The 21712-nt window shown below is 39.4% G+C and overlaps 1 protein-coding gene and 1 pseudogene across 8 annotated transcripts in view; one reads left to right on the top strand and one right to left on the bottom strand.

The window, feature by feature from the left end:
• The window catches only part of DLGAP1 (DLG associated protein 1), an 855942-nt gene that overhangs the window by 543237 nt on the left and 290993 nt on the right, over window positions 1–21712 (top strand). The window lies entirely within an intron of this gene.
• LOC103012738 (cytochrome c oxidase assembly protein COX11, mitochondrial-like) lies at window positions 16137–16938 on the bottom strand (annotated as a pseudogene).

Here is a 21712-nt window from a genome sequence, read left to right as displayed (position 1 = left end):
CATTTCCATTGCATTTACAACTATTTTCAGAACATTTACACTGTATTAGGTATTATAAGTAATCTAGAGATGATTTAAAGTACACGAAGATGTGCATAGGTTATATGCAAATACTGCACCATTTCAAAGAAGGGACTTGAGCGTGCCTGGATACCAAGAGATGATTGCAGTACTCACACTGAAGCAAGACTAGGAGAATTCAAATCCAAATCCCCTTCCCTCCCATCCACTGCCCTGCATCCAAGTTTCCCTGAAGGTGGGGGGGGGGGGCTTCCAAAGCACAGTTTGAAACTTGTTGCCCATTCCTTAAGCAGATCTAAGCTAAGGAAGAGTTTAATGATTGGTGGGGGGGGGGGCGGGGAGGAGACACAGGAATGGGAAGGACCAGGATGGGGCAGAGGAGGGGAGTCTGTATCCACTCTTGATAAACCAACTCTTGACAAGTCAGAAAAATCAGAAAACCCTGATGAAGTCCAAAAACTGTCAGTTAACTGTCCCAAGCTTGGTAAATTTAATTGGCAGCTCTCCCAGGCTGCAGTCCAGCTGCCCTGTCTTTCCTGAAAACGACAACTGATCATGGGTGCCAAGAGTTCCTGATTGGCTCACAGTATGAAAGCACTTCTTGACTCCAACAGACAAGTTCTTACGTCACCTTCATTCCTTTTCCTCAGCTGTGACCCAGAGAGAGGGACTGACTTTTCTACGAACAGGCAGGCCTTTCAGCCCCAGGCCAGTGCTCAGCCCGTCCACCATACTGAACACTTCCATATCTTCATCACATGCTTGATGTACTTACATGGGATAATGAACAATGGCAATGATAATAAGCCAATGATGAAGGAGAAGAAGGAGAAAAAAGGTGAGAAAAAGAAGGACGATAATTTACTGAGAAATTTCAATAGGCCTATGCTTAACATATATTGTCCCTATTTCTGAAAGTTACTAGGGTAGCAGTTCATAACCTCATTTTATACAAAATGGAGGTAATTAATTTGCCCAAGATTATACTGCTGGTAAGTGACAGAATGGAGATTTAAACCTTGATCTGTCTGATTCCATAATCTGTTCACTTCCCATCATACCATGCTGCCTCTGCTTGGCAAATATTCCCTCTGATCTTTTCCTGACGAATTGTTTCTCAATGAGAATTTATTTTAATGACAATTTTTTAAATGATTAACTATAATTAAAAAACAGATTCTACCTCTATGATTAGGTATAGTTTGGAAAGTGGCCATGTTAGAAAGTAACATATGAGATTCATTTGCAAAGTCAGATGTATAGTGTAAATTGGAGTAGAACAATATTATTTCATATAATTGGAAAATTACATCTCAGCCTATGAAAGAACCATCACTCAAAGCTGTTGTACTTATTCTTTTTTCAATGAGAAACAATACAGTTTATCCCTTGAGACTGCCAACCTGATTCTAGTTGTAACATTGTTAAAACACCGTAAGGTTATGTCCCAATTAGAATTGTCTGCCCATTTAATATCCTTTGCTTGTATTAATTTGGGGATGTTTTCTTCCACAAGAATTAACTTCGCTGAAATGGTGAGGAAGGAAATGAGGAATCCCCAAACCCAATATCTCTATAACAGTGTGACTTTATACTTTTGTCCTTTGGGGAGACCAGATAGTTATCTCCAAGGCATGTTTTGAGCCAGAATTCTACTGGGTGCATGAGCTCCACACATCCCAAATTGTTAACTAAATATTTGGGAAGTTCACAAACCTCACTATTTGTTAAATTATCACAGGTCCAAAGGAAAAGATGTGTTTCCCTAAAGGTCAACCTTTAGAATGCTTCTTAATTACTTATATGACTGAAACAAGTAAGCCATGTAATTAACACCCAGTGCAGAGGATTCATGTGTATCAGTTGAAGGTGGCGGGGGCCTACAGATACCCAATAAATAGTTCTGTTAGGGAATGTTAGCAGAGTTTAAACTAAATTTCTATAATAGATAATACAGAACACTCAGGCTTTTGAAATCCATCAGGATAAAAGGTGTCATACTCAGTTATGAATTTGGAAGTCGTGGAGTCCTTAGTATCCTACTTTTCAGCTCATTTTGGATTCTTCTTCATGTACATGTATCTCATCACAGAGAATTCAGTGTTCTAGCAAGCCCTTATTTAATGCCCTCCCCCTTTGCTTAAGCCCAGATGAAGTTCGTTTAAAGTAATGGATACAGTCTTAATGTTTCCACAGCCTCCACTTTCTCTTGGTTCAATATTTTATAAAATATCCCCATGCATAAGAAGGAAATGTTAATTATTCACTTCACAGGGACATGTAGGTAACTAAGAAATGAAAGAGTTCACTAAAATTAAACCATGCCAATTTCATCTCATTGATGTTTTTGAACACTGTATTTCTTAGAGTCAACCAGCGATGATTTCACCCAACTGTCATAATATGTAGTCTCTTCGCATTATCTAGATCGTGAGTGTATAATGAAAGATTCTGTCAAATCATTTACAAGGACAGCCTTCTCAACATCTTTCATTCAACCAAGATTTATTTAGCACCTGTTTGACCCACACTGAACTCTGGGAGAGGTGACTACATAAAAGTGGGAAAGGGAAAGACCAGCGTGGGGAAAGGAACAGCACAGACGGGGTAATGACCACCCAGCTGGAGAGAATAAGGAAATGGAGGACAGGATTGAGTCTCTAGTTGATGAGATGATATGGAATATGTTTTTTCTAAAACACTCAAGTTTCCCAAAGATGGAAGATATGGTCTAGTCTGGAGGCCAAGCACCAGCAGTTTAACTCTCTGTACAGCATCTCTAAGGACAAGCAATGGTGAGGATGAGACAGAGCAGGGCCAGGCACCCCAGAAGGACATGGGAGGCATCAGACAACAAGCAAGCTGAGTCCAACAGCCAGGCTTCCGGCCCCGGAGGCAGTGGGGCTGCCCAGGGCCCTGAGAAGAAATCTGGGCAGACAGCAAACCTGCTATGGGGAAACCATGCTCGCGTTCACGTAGCATCGCATGCTCGTCCAGCAGCAGGCCGGTAGGATGGGACCGCCTGGATTCTGTGGGGGGCAGCACCACCCTGTACCCCCAGAGAACTGAGATGCCGCTGGGGCACCAAAAGTTCACAGGCACGAGAACAGCAGAGGGACAGCAAATCGGGAGATAACCCCAGGGAATAACAGATGGGTTTCTCACACCAAAACCCAACTGTATCCCCAGCTCATACCCCTGAGCAGGCAACTGTTAGGTAGGAAGATATTTCCTAACAAAGGCATCAGATCCCAAGTCAGGTGAAGACCTTCTTGCTATTAAAAATATGTAACGAGAGGCTGGCTGAACATGTCAGGGACAGAGCGAAGGAAATTTCCGTATTTGGGGAAAGGAGGGCAGGTGGCCCCCAGGGTTCCTTTCAAATCAAATAGTCTCAGCACATAGTGCTGTGCAATACGGTAGCCACTGGTCACGTGTGGCTATTTAAATTTACATTAATTAAAGTTAAATAAAAGGAAAGATTCAGCCCCTCGGTCACCATAGCCACATTTCTAGCGCTCAGTGGTCACATGTGACTGGTGTTTATCATATTGAACAACAAAGATATAAAACCTGCCCGTCACTACAGAAAGTTCTGTTGGACTGCGTGATTCTAGTTGTTTCTTGTCTATTTTAATATACTGAGTTCTACTAGATTTGGGCTTTGCCCCAAGAAGGTAACATCGTGTTGTGATGTCCCAGCGCTTACAGGTGTCAGAAGCAGGCGGTACTGTCCTGTGTGCCCCGGTGAGAGTGAGGGCTGCCGTGGGAATGCCTGTTTTCTGCCACTTACGACACGGCATCAAATAAACCACTTCACCACTCATATCTTCTAGTTCTTCCTTTAGAAAAATATCTTGCCGAGTTATTGTGAAGAGTAAATTCTTTAAAGTACCTAGCGTTCAAAAAGCACAACTCATTTTTTACTAGAAACACAAGAACTAGCGTGGGATTTTGCCCAGATTCTCACCCACCATTTATCAGTACTTGCCATGCCTGGGGCCTTGCTCTGGGCGCAGAACCGCACAGTGTTTCCCTGGATCTTCCCATCCGCCCTGGCGCTGGCCCCTCCAAGGAGCCTGCTCGGCTCCCACTCTGCCTTTTGTACCTGACTAACCATGAGCTGCCCAGGCAGTACCCAGCCCAGCACTTCCACTCACACTCTGAGCTTTGGGCCGAAGCTCTCGCTCAGACAGTAACCCTCACCTGTGATTCTCATTTATGAAAGAGGGCTGCCAAAATTTTCTCCTACTCACATTGATTTGTAAATTACAATGTTGTGGCACTTCTGGGGGCTGCCGCTGGGTGCCAGTGGATTCAGAAGTTGGCGATGCATGGTATTATCTGCTACAGCCAGCCGCACGGCTGGCGCCAATCAGACGGGCCCCCCTCCCCCCGACAACAGGTACCGTTTGCACGTTATCTGAGACACTCCTGCATCCCTCACCTTCTCCTGCCTTTGACCAAATGGCAAGAGCTTTCTAGAGAGGCCCTTGGAGTATTCACTATGGGTTATTTGGGGGCAGTGTTTACTGCAGCCCTATTCACTGAGAAGAGTGGGCACCTTCCTGCTGCCCATGAAAAACATCAATGTACCAATGGATGGGTGTCAGTGAGAGACTTAGCACACCATTCTGAGTTGGAAAGAAGAGTCACCTGCTTAGATAAGAGGCAGTAATCTCATGGAACAATAACCAGCACGTACGTTGTAGTCTTCTGTTTTAACGTAACCGGTATTACCAAAAACATGCCGTCTGGCCACATTTGTTTACTTTCCAAACGTCAAAAGCCGTATTTTCTCACATTGTTCTCTGAAACCAAGTGTTCTTTGGCCAACTCTGAGGCCTAGAAAGAGATTGCTTCAGCCCCACAAGCCAGAAAAATGTCATTGGTGGCAGGCCAGTTGGAAAGCTTGCTTTCCAGAAAAGGCCTTTCTAGAAAAGCTTACAAGCCAGGGCTCCATAACACAGACCCTCAGAGGAAGAGGGTTTCCAGGCCTGGAGCATCTCGGGAAGGTTACTTATAGCTCCGGGGCTGCCCGGAAGCAGAAGTGACGAGCTTGCACGTCTGACTGACTTTGGAAGTAATCCTACCTTGAGAAGACCGTTTGATGGGGTGGAGGAGAGCTCAGATGCAGGAAGGCAGGGCACACCCATCCACCTAATTCAAGTGCTCTTAGCCTGCGACTGTGGACAGATAGGACACGTAGTCCCCAAGAATGGACTCTAGGCGGTCGTGAACTCCTGGACTTAACACGTTAAGGAGGGGGTTGTGTGTATTCATCCTGCTCTGGAGAAAAGTCCTTAGCTTCTAACATGTCCCCAAAAGACATAAAGGGCTACTAACAAGTTTAAATGATGATATCCTTAAAATTAGGTAGCTTTTCCCCCAGATGATCCAGCAATCCCACTCCTGGGCATATATCTGGAGAAAAACGTAATTCAAAAAGATACACACACCCTAATGTTCATTGCAGCACTATTTACAATAGCCAAGACATGGCAGCAACCTAAATGTCCATCCACAGATGAATGGATAAAGAAGATGTGATACATACATACAATGGACTCACAGAGATAGAAAGAAAACTTATGGTTACCAAAAGGGATGGGGGGAGAGGGATAAATTAGGAGTTTGGGATTAAAATATACACACTACCATATGTAAAATAGATAACCAACAAGGACCTACTGTATAGCACAGGGAACTAATATTCAATATCTTGTAATAACCTATAGTGGAAGACAATGTAAAAAAAGAATAGATAGATAGATATAATTGAATCACTTTACTGTACACCTGAAACTAACACAACATTGTAAACCAACTATATTTCAAGAAAAAAATTTTTTAAATTAGCTTTTTCCTTAAAAACTTAAAGTTGATGACTTTCCTTCTTCCTTGTAACATCTCATTAGAAAAGCCTTTTGGGTTACAACCTTAGAATACTTTGAGGAGTGGGCAATTTTTAAAGAATTATTATTGTGGGTGCCTATTACCTGAAATAGATAGATCCTGTGTCGGAACTTGGAGATCCTGTTACAAAGTAAAGTGTGTAATAGGATTTATCGTGAAGGAGCTCTTCCTGAGTGATCAATTCAAGTAACAAAAAGTGAGGTTCTGCTGTGTACAAGGGCTGAAGCTGAGAGGAGAAGGGAAGTCAAAGATTTGTAAAATAGCTCGTACTCTTAGAGAGTTTGTAGTCTAGTGGGACACTGGGTGGTTAGATAAATAGAATACAAGGCAAAGTAAGAAGCAGTATGAAGATACCTGAACAAGGAATATGGAGGTTGATAGGAAGAAAAATTCCAACCTGGGGTTTAGGAAAGGGAGGATAAAGAAGAAAGGTTTCCCCATTTGAAACACTATGTCTCTGAAGCTTTGGTATCATTTCTTTGGAAGCATATTGGTAGGGATTTCTCTTAGCTTTTTCCCATTTTTACTAATCTCTCAGTAATTTAGCTCTGTATCTCCCATGCCTGACTTAGTGCCTAACAAACACCATTTATGTATGTATGGATGGATGGATGGATGGATGGATGGATGGATGGGTGATGGATGGGTGGGTGGATAGGTGAGTGGGTGGATAGATGGATGAATTAATAGGCGAGTGGGTGGGTGGGTGAGTGGATTGATGGATGGATGGATGGATGGATGGATGGATGACAGGCAGGAGAGAGGAAAGGCACAGAGAGAGGGAGAGAAGAAGAAATAGAATTCACAACATCATAGTAGTTATTTCACCAGCCAGCTCAGTTCAGAGTCTTCTGGGAGAGGAGTTTAGAAAGGTAAACATCTCCATGGATCCGGAGTCTGGACACGGTCTAGCTCAGCTGAGTGGCGTGCTCAAGGCCTTCCAAGGCTGAAATGAAGATATCAGCTGGGCTGGGCTCTCATCTGCAGGCTCTGCGGAAGACTCTACTTCCAAATGAATTTAGGCAGATAGCAGAATTCAGTTCCCTGCAGCTGTACAACTGTCCTTTCATCTGCAAGCCAACAAATGTCGTATCAAACCTTTGATCAAGCTTTGAATCCCTCTGACTCTCTCTGCCACATCTCTCTGACTTCCTCTTCTGCACTCAGCCAGGAGAAAACTCTTCTTTTACTTTTTAATTTTATTTTATTATGGTAACATAGACATAACATAACACCCCTCTTCTTTTAAGGGCTCATGGGATTACACTGGGTCCACCCAGATTAATCCAGTATAATCTACCTATTTTAAGATCACCGATTAGTAACCTTACTGACATCTGCAAAGTCCCTTTTGCCATGAAACAGAACATATTCATGGGTGTGACAGCAGGGGTTAGAGATCATGGGAGTCAAAATTATGTCTACCACAATAGTTAACAACAGAGTGCATATAAATAGTAAATTGGTGAGGAGGGCACTTTTAGTGACAGTCATGCCATTCAAAGGCATGCAGTCAGTTTTAGGAAGATAAAGTGCAGCTTTGGATCCAGACAGCTGTGTTCAAACCCTGTGTTTTACAGATTAGGCAACTCTGAGTGAGTTATTTAACCTCTCTCTGCCATGGGCTCCTCCTTTGTAATATGGTGGTAATAACAATCCTATCATGTAGGGGTCTTGAGAGGATTAAATGGGTGAATGTAATATAAAAGATGTAGAACAACGCTTGGAAAGGGAGCATTATATATTATATAATGCCTCCATGAATGCTATTATTATTACTATTAAGTGTGAAAACATGGTTGTACCAACATGAACTGAAACAAGGCAGCAGATTTAAGAGACACTGCAGAAGTTACTGTTAGAGGACACAATTTCATTTAGTCAGGCTTTTGAGGAAGTGAAATCCTACAGCATCTGTACTCGTTTCCTATTGCTGCTATAACAAGTAACTGCAAATCTAGTGACTTAAACACAAATTTATTATCTTACAGCTCTGGGGATCAGAAGTCTGAAATGGGTCTCACTGAGCTAAAATCATAATATCAGCAGGGCTGTGTCCCTTCTGGAGGCTCTAGGGGAAAATGCATTTTCTTGCCAATGTTCCAGCTTCTAGAGGCTGCCTGTATTCCTTGACGCCTGGCTCCGCCTTCATCTTCAGAGCGGGCAATCACATCACTCTGATCTCTGCTTCTGTGGTCACGTCTTCTTCTCTGACTTTCCTGCCTCCCTCTTTCACTTACAAAGACCCCTGTAATCACATTGGGTTCATCTGGACAATCCAGGATAATCTCCCATCTCAAAATCATTAACTTAATCACCTCTGCAAAGTCCCTTTTGCCATGTAAGGTAACATTGTCACAGTTTCCCTGGCTTAAAACGTGGGCATCTTTGGCGAGCCATTATGCCACCTGCCACAGAATCTACCACCTCATCTGTGATATGTTTTTTTAACCTAATCATTTTTGAAACTTTGTATGAAAAGTGTGTGAAATCATCTGCCCAGAGCATGTCAACTAAATGAGATCGATGTACGCATTCAGTGGTCCTGGAGACTTCTTTCACATGGAGATGGACTAAAAAGGGCATCAGTTTCTGTGTTTGTTAGATTATTTTAAACTATTTGACTATTTAGACTATTTAAACTATGTTAGTCTATTTTAAGCCATTTTAAACTATTTTAAACTATTGGGTCTAGATTCCTCTTTGCCTATGTGTTATATATTTGCTGCTTTTTTAAAATTTAGAATGTTTAATATTCACTTAAACTTACACTAAAATGCCAATTCTTCATATCACTTGAAGACATCTTTCCAATATCTATATGTAAATACATACATTTTACACATTTGCAATTAACATGTTGCATGTATTTTTGCCTTTTGTTGTACATAATATAATTTTTAAATCAAATACTTGTGAGCACTAACTACATGTCAGGCACTCTGTTAAAGACTGGGCATACAAAGTTGAAAAATACAACTTCTATCCTCAAGGATTTCTTACCATAGTGGGAGAGAGGAGGGATGCTGATGGTAAGAATTTTTATTTTTTATTTTTATTGGAGTATAATTGCTTTACAATGTTGGGTTAGTTTCTGCTGTACCATGAAGTGAATCAGCTATATGTATGCATATATCCCCTCCCTCTTGGACCTCCCTCCCACCCCACCCCCCATCCCACCCATCTAGGTCATCACAGAGCACCGAGCTGAGCTCCCTGTGCTATACAGCAGGTTCCCACTAGCTAGCTATTTTACACATGGTAGTGTATTTATGTCAAACCTAATCTCCCAATTCATCCCACCCTCCCCTTCCCCCCCACCGTGTCCACATGTCCACTCTCTACATCTATGTCTCTATTTCTACCCTACAAATAGGTTCATCTGTACCATTTTTCTAGATTCCACATATATGCGTTAATATACGATATTTGTTTTTCTCTTTCTGGCTTACTTCACTCTGTGTGACAGACTCTAGGTCCATCCACATCTCTACAAATGACCCAGTTTCGTTCCTTTTTATGGCTGAGTAATATTCCCTTATATATATGTACCACATCTTCTTTACCCATTCAAAAGGAAAAAACATGTTTAAAATATATAGAATTGCCTAGGCTTGGAGGTTGAATGACTTGGTTGTCAGGAAAGAGAAGAGTAGAAATGAAGACCAATTCATGGTTTGAAAAATTGGATGCATGTCAGTATCTCCAATTGAGATAGGTAATCTGGGAGAAAAAATATGTTGGGATGGAAAAGATGATTTAGTTCTAGACATCTTGAATCTGATGTGCCTATAGAATATCCAGTTGAAGGTGTCCCATAGGCAAGCCTTCACTTATCTGAATATTATTTAGGAGGATATTACAATAATTCAGACAAGAGATGATTGTGGTTCAGACTAAGCTAGAAGCAATAAAGATGGAGAGAAGTAAATGTATCTTTCTACCATATCTTTAAGGTGCCAGGTTGGTCGAAAGTCCTCAGGTGAGGAAGACAGAGAAGTGAAGCCAGCTGAATTTATGAGTCTGGAGTTCAGGAAGCTGTCAGGGCTGGAGAAAGGTTAGCTGGGAGTTATCACGTAGAAGGTAGAGGAAAGTTTGAGTGAATGAGATCACATTGGGACATGTATGTTAGAAGGTGGGGCAGCACAGACCAGTTTCCTAGGTTACACAGATATTTAAGCACAGACAGGTAGCAAAGGAAAACCATGCTAAAGAGTCAGCAAGATCAAAACAGCGTGGAAGTAAAGGGAGATCAGGATTTCAAGAAATAGGAGAAGTTGAACAAGGTCAACTACCAAAGAGGGGTCGAGTTAGACCTGGAATGAAAAGTCTATCAATGAATCTGGCAATTAAGAAGTAACTATTTAATTTGCCAGTAGTTTCATAATTATCATAACGTATCATTTTGTATATATACATTGTATGCCTATATATGCTTATCATTTTAATAAATGCTTATTATTTTTAATATCTAGCGTTTTAATAAAAATATTGTGGCTATTAACGTATGCTAACACACCATGGTTAGAATACTGATTTCGCAATTATTTCACATTTGAAATTTTTTTACATTTTTCTCCATTATGAATAATGCCTTAAATGTCTTTTTCAATAAAATGTGGACAGTTTTTTCTGGTTAGTATTCCCAAATATTATGCACTCCTCTTAAATTCAAAAAAAAAAGAAGTGCAAGTAAATCTTAGTATCTTCAAATAATTTAAAAATTCTGATTTTGAATAATCATTCTGCAGAGACTTGTTTGCCCTTTCCGTTGTTTTCAGATGGAGACAATCACAAACATTTGGACTATGGTCTAGCACGGAAAGCACACTTCCAAAGCCAGCATTTCCTCAGTATATTACATTCTGAAGTCCTCTATTGATGCAGCATTATAGTGAATAATCTCCAGAGGGATCTGTTTCCTTTCTCTACATTACAAACCATTTAACACCCATTAGTAATAGGTTTCTTCACTTGCAAATGACTAAAGTAATTTCCCATTTATTAGCTATTTTTGTTGACCTCACTTCACTAGAGATCCTCAATCTAAGTTTTATTTTAGCAATCACAATTCTCTCATCTAATTAACAAAAAAATTGGGCCACTGCCTCAGTGGCCTGCATTCAACCCTATTTTGACTGGCGATTTTCTAATAATATCTCATGCTCCTTTCCACCCCTGCACTTGTAACAGTAGTTTCTGTTCCATTGAGTTCATTCTCTTTCCCTAATTCTCTTTGCCCCAATTCTGCTCTGTTTGTTTTTTTTCCCTCACATTTCTTTTATTCTTTTCCTTTATTTACTTAGTAACCTAGCCAAATCTTTCACTGTTACAAATGCCTCAAGAAGCATCCAATTACTTGTTCAACAGAAATTCCTGGATTCACTGGGCCAATGGGAATGCCAAATGGTAAGGCTTTTTGCACATTACCACGTGACCTCTAGAAAGGGTCCCTGAATTTTCACCCCAGAAGCAGTTTCCATCCTTGACACCCTTTTTAGAAGATTCTTCTCTATTGTGAGTCCAAGCCCACCTCTCTTTCTTTAACTTGGATGTAGAGCTATGTGAAATAAATCAAATTTTTCTTCTACAAGGCAGTCCTTCAAATGTTTGATTAAAACTATTGTTCGCCCATAAGTCTTCATTGTTCTATCTTCAAAAGACCTAGTTCCTTCAGCAATTCTCTGAGAATAGGACATCAAGCTCTTTTAGCTGACAACAGACAAATTGTATTTTGTTCCAAGAAAAGCAGCATCTCTCTTAACTTATGGTATTATTTTGTGAACAATATTTCAGTTGAATTTGCACTTCACAGCACCCACTGAAAATCTTTGGATATGAATACCCTACTTCTATCAAGGTACCAGCTTGTCTGGCAGCCATGCCAACCTGTCTCACACTCAGATAAAAATTGTGAGCCATTCATTCACGTGAAATCATTTTGACATGTTTCTCTTACCTTGTACTATGCGCTTAGGTGGTTTAACATAATGTAGACTATTATGTTTATCTTTATTAAATGTCATCTTATAAATACAAATGTGTCTTTCTAGCCCAGGGTCACTCCTTACTATTGTACACAGTCTAATTCTAGAGAACATCATTTTTATTAGTAGTTATCTTAGTTATTTATTTATTACCATAATTTTCCAGAAAATGACAGTAGAGTCTTGAGGACAGGACAGCTTGTTTCTAATTCACCCACCTAAAAGTGCCATTTGGACGACCAGAAAGAATGCTTCTGCTGTCAAAATTGAAGAAATATTAAATCTGAAATCCAGTATTTTAAATATTTTCCCAAGATGTATTATATTGTAAATCTCATAATAGTGTCTAATATATCATCATGGAAGTTGATGATTAAAAAACTGTTCAGAATAGGGCCAAAAAGAAAGGCTTATGCATACCACTAAAGACCATTCTCCAGTTTTTCTTGAAATTATTTATATACCATCTAGGAAAAGCCATTCAACCAGTTGTAAATCTCCTATTCAGTCCACATTTTTTACTTTGTTCAAAAGTGTATCACTTTATTACAGGTATTATTGGGAAGGTTCATAATATACGTTTATTGGGGAAATTTTGTAAAATACATAAGAAAATAAAGAAGATAATCAAAATCACCCAGGGATAATGACTGTAAAGATTTTTGTGTTAATTGCTGTTCTTTTAAAATACTGATATCACTAAACCGCTGAATAAGCTCGCCAAAAAGAGAAAAAGAAAGCATAATATAAACACTATTAGGAATGAAGACAGGAACAGGTATAAATTTACAGTAGATATTAAATCTATCATAAGAATAGAACAGAAATAGATTTTATACCAATATATTGAAAACTTAAGTGGATAATTTCTTAGAAAAATAAGTTATTCAAAACTCAGTGAAAACAAGAACCTTGAATACATCCATAACAATTTAAGAAATTGACACATTAGTTTAACATTTACTCAGAAAAAGAAAGACCAGACCCAAATAGTTTCATGAAACCAGCGAGAAAAAGGTAATCCCTGTCATATAAAAATTCTTCTAGAGATCTGAACAAAGAAAAGGTGCCCAGTTCATTTTAGGATTTCGTGTAATCTTAAATAGATGACGGCAGTCTGAGAAAGGAAAATTGTAATGCAATTTCTCTCACGAACCTGATGCAAAAATTCTTAATAAATATTTCAATGAAATTAAATAATTATAAATAATGTAAAATAATATGACCAGACAGGATTTATTTGCTAATGAAAGGAGCCTTAGCATTAGAAAAAAAATATTCATATAAGTCACAGCAACTAGGAGATTAACGGAGAAAACACACGTGACTATCTCAATATATGCATAAAAGACATTTTATAATATTCAACAGCCATTAAGGATTTAGAAAAAAAGTAAAACAAACTAGTAATAGAAAAAAATTCTTAAAGTATATGTACATATGTATAGCTACAGAAACTTCATGTCATATCAGATCATAAAGGTATTCCTTTTAAATCCATGAAAATGATATACCTCTTCTAAAATGTGTTGAGCTAGATTTTGGCCACTGGTTCTTTTTTTTATTGTTATTGAAGTATAACTGACATATAACGTTATATTAATTTTAGGCATACGACATAATGATTCAATATTTGTATATACTGCAAAAATGATCACCATCAGAAATAGAGACACAGATATGGAGAACAAACATATGGACACCAAGGGGGAAAAGTGGGGGTGGGGGGGGATGGTGGTGGTGGTGGGATGAATTGGGAGATTAGGATTGACATATATACACTAATATGTATAAAATAGATAACTAATAAGAACCTGCTGTATAAAAATAAATAAATTAAATTTTTTAAAAAAGATGATCACCACCATAAGTCTAGTTTACATCTGTCACCATACACAGTTAAAAAAATTTTTTTCTTGTGATGAGAACTTTTAAGATCTACTCTCTTAGCAACTTTCAAATATGCAGTACAAGATTATTAACTATAATCACCATGCTGTACATTACACCCCAGGACTTATTTATTTTATAACCGGAAGTTTGTACCTTTTGACCATCTTCACCATTTCACACAACCACCACCCCCCGCCTCTGGCAACCATCAATCTGTTCTCTGTATCTATAAGCTCAGGTTTTTTTTTTTTTTCAATTCCACACGTAAGTGAGATCATACAGTATTTGTCTTTCTCTGTCTGACTTGTTTCATGTAGCATAATGCCCTCAAGGTCCACCCATGTCACAAATGGCAATATTTCATTATTTTTATGGCTGAGTAATATTCCATTTCATACACACACACACACACACACACACACACACACACACATATATATATATATATATATATATATATATATATATATATATGCATGCCACATCTTCCTTATCCATTCATCCATCAATGGACACCTAGGTTGCTTCCATGTCTTGGCTATTGTGAATAGTGCTGTAATGAACATGGGGGTGTTGGCCACTGGTTCTTTGATGACATTTTTCTGTTGACATTTTCTGTTTCATGTCTGTCTACAGCCCATCCTCTAGGATTTTCCCCTAGAAAGGTTCATTTGAGCAATAGTACCCAAATTCTGGCATGTCCAAAGCTCTTTTTACTTGAGTCTTTACATTGGAAAGAGCTTAACTAGACAGAGAATCTTTGGCTCCTGCTTTCTTGGCTCCATCTCTTATAGATGCTGCTCTGTTCTGCGCTAAGGTTACATGTTTCTGCAGGTACGTCTAATGTCCACCTTGTTTTCTCTCCCTTAACCTCATTTTATCTTTTTGCTTGACCACCTAAAGGATTCTTTTCAAAACTTTTTCCGAGACATTTCTTTACATGGACCATTCTGAATGACTTCTCACTGATAAAATGGTTACCTTTTCATTAAATAGATTTTAGACTTTTTATTTCAGAAAAGCTCTCTTGCATTATATTTTAAGAGAATTACTCTATTCCATTGGTTTGACTTTCTTTGTGAATCACAGCTATGCATATGTTGGCTATATTGCCTTGCTTCTCTAATCCTTCTTTATCCTTTTTATCTCTGCACCATTTCTTTGCTCTTTTCATTCTTGTTTTTTGTGTCCCTTTATATTTACCTTCCTTTCCTTCAATTCTGCCAGTTCCTATTTCACATCCTCCAGCTGTCTACCAGCAACCTTCATTTTCTCACTTTTTTCCCTGAGTTCTTATAATTCTGCTTTGTGATCTTCCTTTATAGCTGTAACTGCTTCCTGAATTACTGTTTCTAATTTGGGTTATGCTTTTAAACTTTGTGGCAACATATTTTCCTGGTACATTTTCATTATTTATAAGAAATTTGTGGCTGCTGTTTTCCATATTCCCTATAGGACCTGCATGCATGTTCCTTTTATGTTACTCTTATTTGAACAAGTTTTTTGGTTTTTTTTTTTTTTTTTTTTTTTTTACTATTCAAACAGTTTAATAAATCTTTTTTCAGAAGAACTCTGCTGGCTGTAAATCTTCACAATCGCACTTAAATTTTAAAATTCAGAGACTTGGAACTATCACAAGAAATGCTAGAAGCCTACTAGATATACATTTTATTTCAATTTCATGGTACTGAAATTTCAAAGTACTTGTTTAGTACTCTCAATGTAAAATAGCCCTAGATCTTAAAGGAAAAATACAGTCAAATTTGAAATCAGAATGTAATCTTTGGGCAAGCTGTTAGGGCTTTAGTGATTCCTCTTCCATTTTGAGCTTTTAAAAGAGTGACTGTTCGTAATGAAAGTAGTAACCAACTATTTTAGAAATAATAATAAAAATTCATTGCTACAAGTATGAAGTGCTCATAATTTGAAAGGGGACCAGTGAATTAAGTTGAACCATCAAGTCCGTGCCAACATATTTAAGAAACAAAGCTGTTTCTTCTAATACCACTTAACCTCTAAGTATGATTTTGAACAGTTATACATTCTAAGTAGGGTAAATTCGTTGGGTAAATTAATGGGTAAATTAGTTGGGAAAATTAGTTATACATTCTAAGTAGGGTAAATTAGTTGGGAAATTAGTTGGGAAAATTAGTTGAACAGTTATACATTCTAAGTAGGGTAAATCAGTTGGAAAAGAACCATAAGGATATAACATTTAAAATAGAAGCCTTCACATTATTGTAAATATTTCTCCTCTGAGAAGACAAGATACATGATTTTTCAAAAATCACAAATCTGAAGCAGGACTTAGTTCTGACTTCAATGATAGCCTGGGAGCGGCAACCTATGACCCTCTTTTGCTTCAAAAAAAGTATAAGAAAGAGTAATGAGATCAACATTCACCATTCTTGGATCTTCAGCAAATTCAGGATCAGTGTAGAAAAATACTGGCATATCTACTCCCTCTTGTGGATTAAGCCTTTGTTCTTCAAGACAGAAGCACTGTGTTTTATTGAAATACTGTCCAGCTTCAAATGGTACAACATTGTATGTAGAAATTCCGATTACTGGTTTGTCAGCAGGAGTCTTAGCTTTATAAAACGCCAGTGCAGTCTCCCCTGGCCCTACATATATTTCTGTTTGCTGAGGTCTAAAGTTGCACTGGAGACTTGCATGCACATCTGCATTAAAGGTGACTTCAGTGATGCGACCCTTAACAGGTACCATGTTTTCAGTCTGGTCTCATGCATGACCTGCTACTGCCGATTCTCCAGGTCCAGCAGTCTGGCAGCAGAGCCGGTAGAGGGGCACGGCGGCGTGGGACGCCCCCAGCATGCCCACGGCCGCCGCGGCCACGTTAGTGAGTGTCTCGTTCCGCCGCCGCCAATCCTCCTCCTGTGCGCGCATGAGGGGCTTCGTGCTCTTCGGCCGCCGCGGCGGCTGTACCGCCAGCTTCGGGCGCCTCCCTGTCCCGAGCCGTCTCAGCTCCCTCTCAGCGGCCCCTGTCCCGCTCCTCCCCGACCTGAGACAAGGCTCTACCTTCTCCGCAGCCCTGGTCCGGTTCCCAGGGCCACCCGCAGAGAGCGACGCGCCTTCATCCCGGACGCCAGAGCCCTCCCATGGCCTGAACAAGTTTTTTTTTTTTTTTTTAAGAGAGTCAGAAGAAGGTGGGCAGTCATTTTTCAAGCAGTCATTTTTCAAGCATTCATGAACCAAGGGCTTCCTTTGCTGTTGCTACAGTTATACACTGTTTCTTTATAGCATGGTGCATCTGTGTACTCACACATCCTCTGACTCTCAGACGAAACCTAGTTCTTTCCTCCCTCAGTTACTTCATGGATGACCTCGCAGGTTGCCAGTCACGTGGGGACAGAAATGATACAGTCATTTTTAGAAAGAATTTTTCTGGCCCTTAGTGAGATTTGCTCATTCACCCTCCACCACCTACATTAGTCCCTGCCTTTCCACAGTGCAATGCTCTCAGACTGAGGTCCTCACTTCGGGGGACGGTGTATTTGTCAGAGTTTTCAGAGCTCTGCTACAGCTAGGTCCCCTTCATACCTCTCATTTACCTGCCACGTTACTATCCCTTTCCTCCTTGGCTTTCTGCCTGACTCCGATTTGGGAGTTTGTGGAGGTTCTGCTGGTTTTGCTGAAAATGTAATTTGTGGGTGATCCTCTTTGTTTTGTTGTATTATTGTTTTTTGTTGTTTGGAACGGCTGCCAGGAAGAGAAGTGAGAAAACTCAGTGGAAACCAGTCCTGTTAACATTTAGAAGTATTTTCCTCCTGTTTTCTTTCTATAAAGATGACTTTGCATAAGGAAGCTCAGGTTATATGTATACCCATCGACCAAGTTAATCTTCAAAAAATAAAAGTAAAACAGAGTCAGCTTAGCATACTACTTCTTCATAAACCCAAGCTGCTTCTTCCGATGCTCAGAGATCTTCCTTTTAACAGCCTGTTCTAGGATACTGCTGCTTTGTAAACTCAAGCCCATCAAGCTGTTATCTTTTGGATGATTCAAAAAACTTGTTCATCGTCCTCTTTCCCCATCACATTTTCTTTGACAGTTTTTAATTACCCACCTTGATTCTGGGGTCCTACCGAAAGCTCTTTGTGTGCACAAAGATGTAATTTTGTAATTGAGCACAGCAACTTAAGTTGATTGTTTTTAGGTGTGCCCTCCTTTAAAAAGGAAGATGTCTTCACTGGGAAAATTAAATTATGAATTTAATAAATCTTATGATATTTTAAAACATCCTGCATGCTAATTTTCTAGGCAAAATGCTTAATAGTGGATCTTCATGCAGTAGGGAGATCACAGCTGTGATGACAAGGGAACGATATAAAACGGTCAGATTTTATAAACAAGAAGACTAGTCCTGACACCCAACATAGAACACATGCTTTAAATGATTTCGCTAGTAGCAATTACGCTATCATTACCCTCCCACCACAGCCTGCCAATTTAAGAGCTCTTTCATTGATTCATTCAGAAACGATTTATTAAATGCCTACTTTTGCCAGGCCCTGTGTAGATGCAAAGGATTCAGTGATGATCAGAAACAGACCTGATTCCTATTATCACTGATTATTATCAGTGGGGAGATAAACGTTACTCAAATCAATCACACAAATAAATTTAAATTTACTACTATGGCAGGGGCTACTGTTGAATTATGCTGGGAGCTCTTCCCTGTCTGCAGTCCTGGTTGTCCCTTTCTTTGCTGGCAGGAACTGTGGCTGACTTCAGATTCCCATAGGACTAGGGCCCCTTTAGATTCTAGGGGATGGGCAACTAGTATTTCTTAGCACTACCCTAAACATCTTGCGCCTAAGATCAGACTGCTGGGTCCCTGAGCCAAACATGTTTATTCCTGCCTTCCCTCCATGCAATCCATCCCTCGTCCCTGCCCTGTTAGAAGAGTGACCAGTGGGAAGGCAGGTCTCTCCATAGTGAGTTTAAAACTAAGAGGCAACCCAAGCAAGTGTCTTCAAAGATAACCAAGAGTGTAGTAGCCCAAGCACCTTCTGAACCCTCTACTCGTAAGTAAAAGCCTATTCCAAGTGATCAGTTTGCTCAATACCTACAAAGGAGATTATGATACTGTGATAGCAGATTGACTTAAGAAGTTGGGGGAAACAGTGGTCGGGATTGGGTCTGAAGGAAGACTTAAAGTCAATTAGACAATTAGAGCCAGGGGAATCAGGCAAAGGCAGGGAGAAACAAAAGGGTCAGAAATAAATCTAGTGTGGTTAGGTCACCAAGGTGGCGCAAAATGAGTCTGGGAAGATATGCAGGACTCTATCAGTCAGGGTCCTGGAGGTAGTGTCTAAAATTTGAATCTTTTTTTTTTTTTTTTTTTTAAGATTTCTTTAGTGATTGATTGATTGATTGATTGCTATGATGGGTCTTCGTTTCTGTGCTAGGGCTTTCTCCAGTTGTGGCAAGTGGGGGCCACTCTTCATCGCGGTGCGCGGGCCTCTCACCATCGCGGCCTCTCTTGTTGCGGAGCACAGGCTCCAGACGCGCAGGCTCAGTAGTTGTGGCTCACGGGCCTAGTTGCTCCACGGCATGTGGGATCTTCCCAGACCAGGGCTCGAACCCGTGTTTCCTACATTAGCAGGCAGATTCTCAACCACTGCGCCACCAGGGAAGCCCTAAAATTTGAATCTTTATATCCTTGTTTGTGTGCGTAGAACAGCAGGAGTGGGGAGAGATGATATCCACGTTGCCTTCTGAAAAAACATCCCTTTAGAGGAAGTGAAAAGATAAATAAAATGAAAGGAGGAGAACCAGTTAGAAGACAAGCATAGCATCTCAGGTGAAAGAAAAGGGTGGCTGGGGCTAGGATGGTGCCGGTGATGTCGAGGCAGGTGGATAGTTTCCAGAGATTCCCAATCTATAGGACTTGGCGATGTGGAGGGAAAAGGAAGTGTCCGGAATGGTACCTATGTCTCTGACTTGCATAAAAGATGGTGTTTCCATTCACTGAAGTAGGGAGTTCGAGAACAGCTACAGTGGGGTGTGGGCAGGAAAGGGGGAGGAGAAAATGAGTTTGATTTTGAAGGTGCTGCGTGTGAAGTGCTTCAAAGAATCTAAGTAAAGTTGTCAGGTACCTGAAGTTCATGTGGGAGATCTGGAATGAAAATACAAATTTATTTTGAGAAAACAGAATTTTTTTGAGGTATGGTTGATTTACAATGTCGTATTAGTTTTAGGTGTTCAGCACAGTGATTCAGTTATATATATATATATATATATATATATATATATACTTTTTCAGATTCTTTTCCCTTATAGGTTATTACAAAATCTTGAGTATAGCTCTCTGTGCTGTACAGTAGGTCCTTGTTGATTATCTGTTTTATATATAGTACTATGTATGCGTTAATCCCAACCTCCTAATTTGTCCCCCCTCCTTCCCCTTTGGTAACCATAAGCTTGTTTTCTATGTCTGTGGGTCTATTTCTGTTTTGTAAATAAGTTCATTTGTATCTTTTTCTTTTTTTGGATTCCACATATAAGCGATATCATATGATATTTGTCTTTGACTGGCTTACTTCACTTAGTATGATAATCTCTAGGTCCATCCATCTTGCTATAAATGACATTATTTTATTCTTTTTATGGCTGAGTAATATTCCATTGCATAAATACACCACATCTTCTTTATCCATTCCTCTGTCGATGGACATTTAAGTTGCTTCCATGACGTGGCTATTGTAAATAGTGCTGCAATGAACATTGGGGTGCATGTATCTTCTCAAATTATAGTTTTCTCCAGATCTATGCCCAGGAGTGGGATTGCTGGATCATATGGTAACTCTGTTTTTAGTTTTGAAAATACAAATGTATGAGTCATCTGCATACAAGAGGTTTTCCTGGAATTCAGATTTCTCTTCACCGTGCTTCTTTTTCTAACCTTTCCAATTTGCAGATCCTTTTCTTTGATAGAGAAAATGGTAAAGTTTGAGAGTTTGATGTTTAGTCCTCCTCCTCCCCTTTCTCCTCCTTCATCATCATCTGTTCACATTACACCATCTGGACCACGTCTCAGGATTGTCCCTGTTCTTCTGTTTGTTCCAATTCATATCTTTCAAAAAGCCTTTTTTTTTTTTTATTACTGTCCCTGGCTTTTTTATCGCTTTTATTATTTTTTAATTCAAACTTCATTTAATTCTGGGTTTTAGCACTCTTGGTGCAATTCCTGTAGATGCTCATCACTTACGTGTATTCTCCCTTGATTGTGAACCCATCTCTCTTGTTAGAAACAAGTTCCTTTAATTTGAGCACTTCAAAACCCTCCTTGTTCAATTCTTTTGGTCTCTTTAAAGGCTTTCTTCTTTTATTCTCATCTCAACCATTTGCTGTTATATCATCAAAATTAAGTTTGGGATCCTACTTTCCCTCTTGAATCACCTGTCCTTTCATACTATCTAATCAAAAACAAGTCTCCCCTTGTTAATCAACTATACTCCAATATAAAATTAAAAGTTAAATAAATAAAAATACTAGTCTCTCCCTTCCTCTCTTCCTCCTTCTTTCCCTTCCTCTTTCTTCTCTTCTTCTTCATCTTCTTCCTCTTGCTCTCACTCTCTCTGATTTGGGGGGTTTTTCTTACTGAAAATTAGCCATGATTAAAAACCAGCACAAATGGTTCTTCAGGTATGTCTACAGTCCATGAGTCCTCAAGGATTTTCCAAGTTTGGGGTTATCTTTACACTTTCCCCACCTCTCCCTATCTACCTTTTACAGAATTTATTATATATAACAAATTCTTATAGTTGTAACCATTATATGACAATATTTCTATGACAAATTAATAATTTTATTAAGATTTATTAAGATATCTACAAACCATAAAATTCACCTATTTAAAATATACAATT

Source organism: Balaenoptera acutorostrata, chromosome 13 (genome assembly GCF_949987535.1).
Source record: "Balaenoptera acutorostrata chromosome 13, mBalAcu1.1, whole genome shotgun sequence".
Lineage (NCBI taxonomy): Eukaryota > Metazoa > Chordata > Mammalia > Artiodactyla > Balaenopteridae > Balaenoptera > Balaenoptera acutorostrata.
This window is presented reverse-complemented; position numbering and strand designations above follow the sequence as displayed.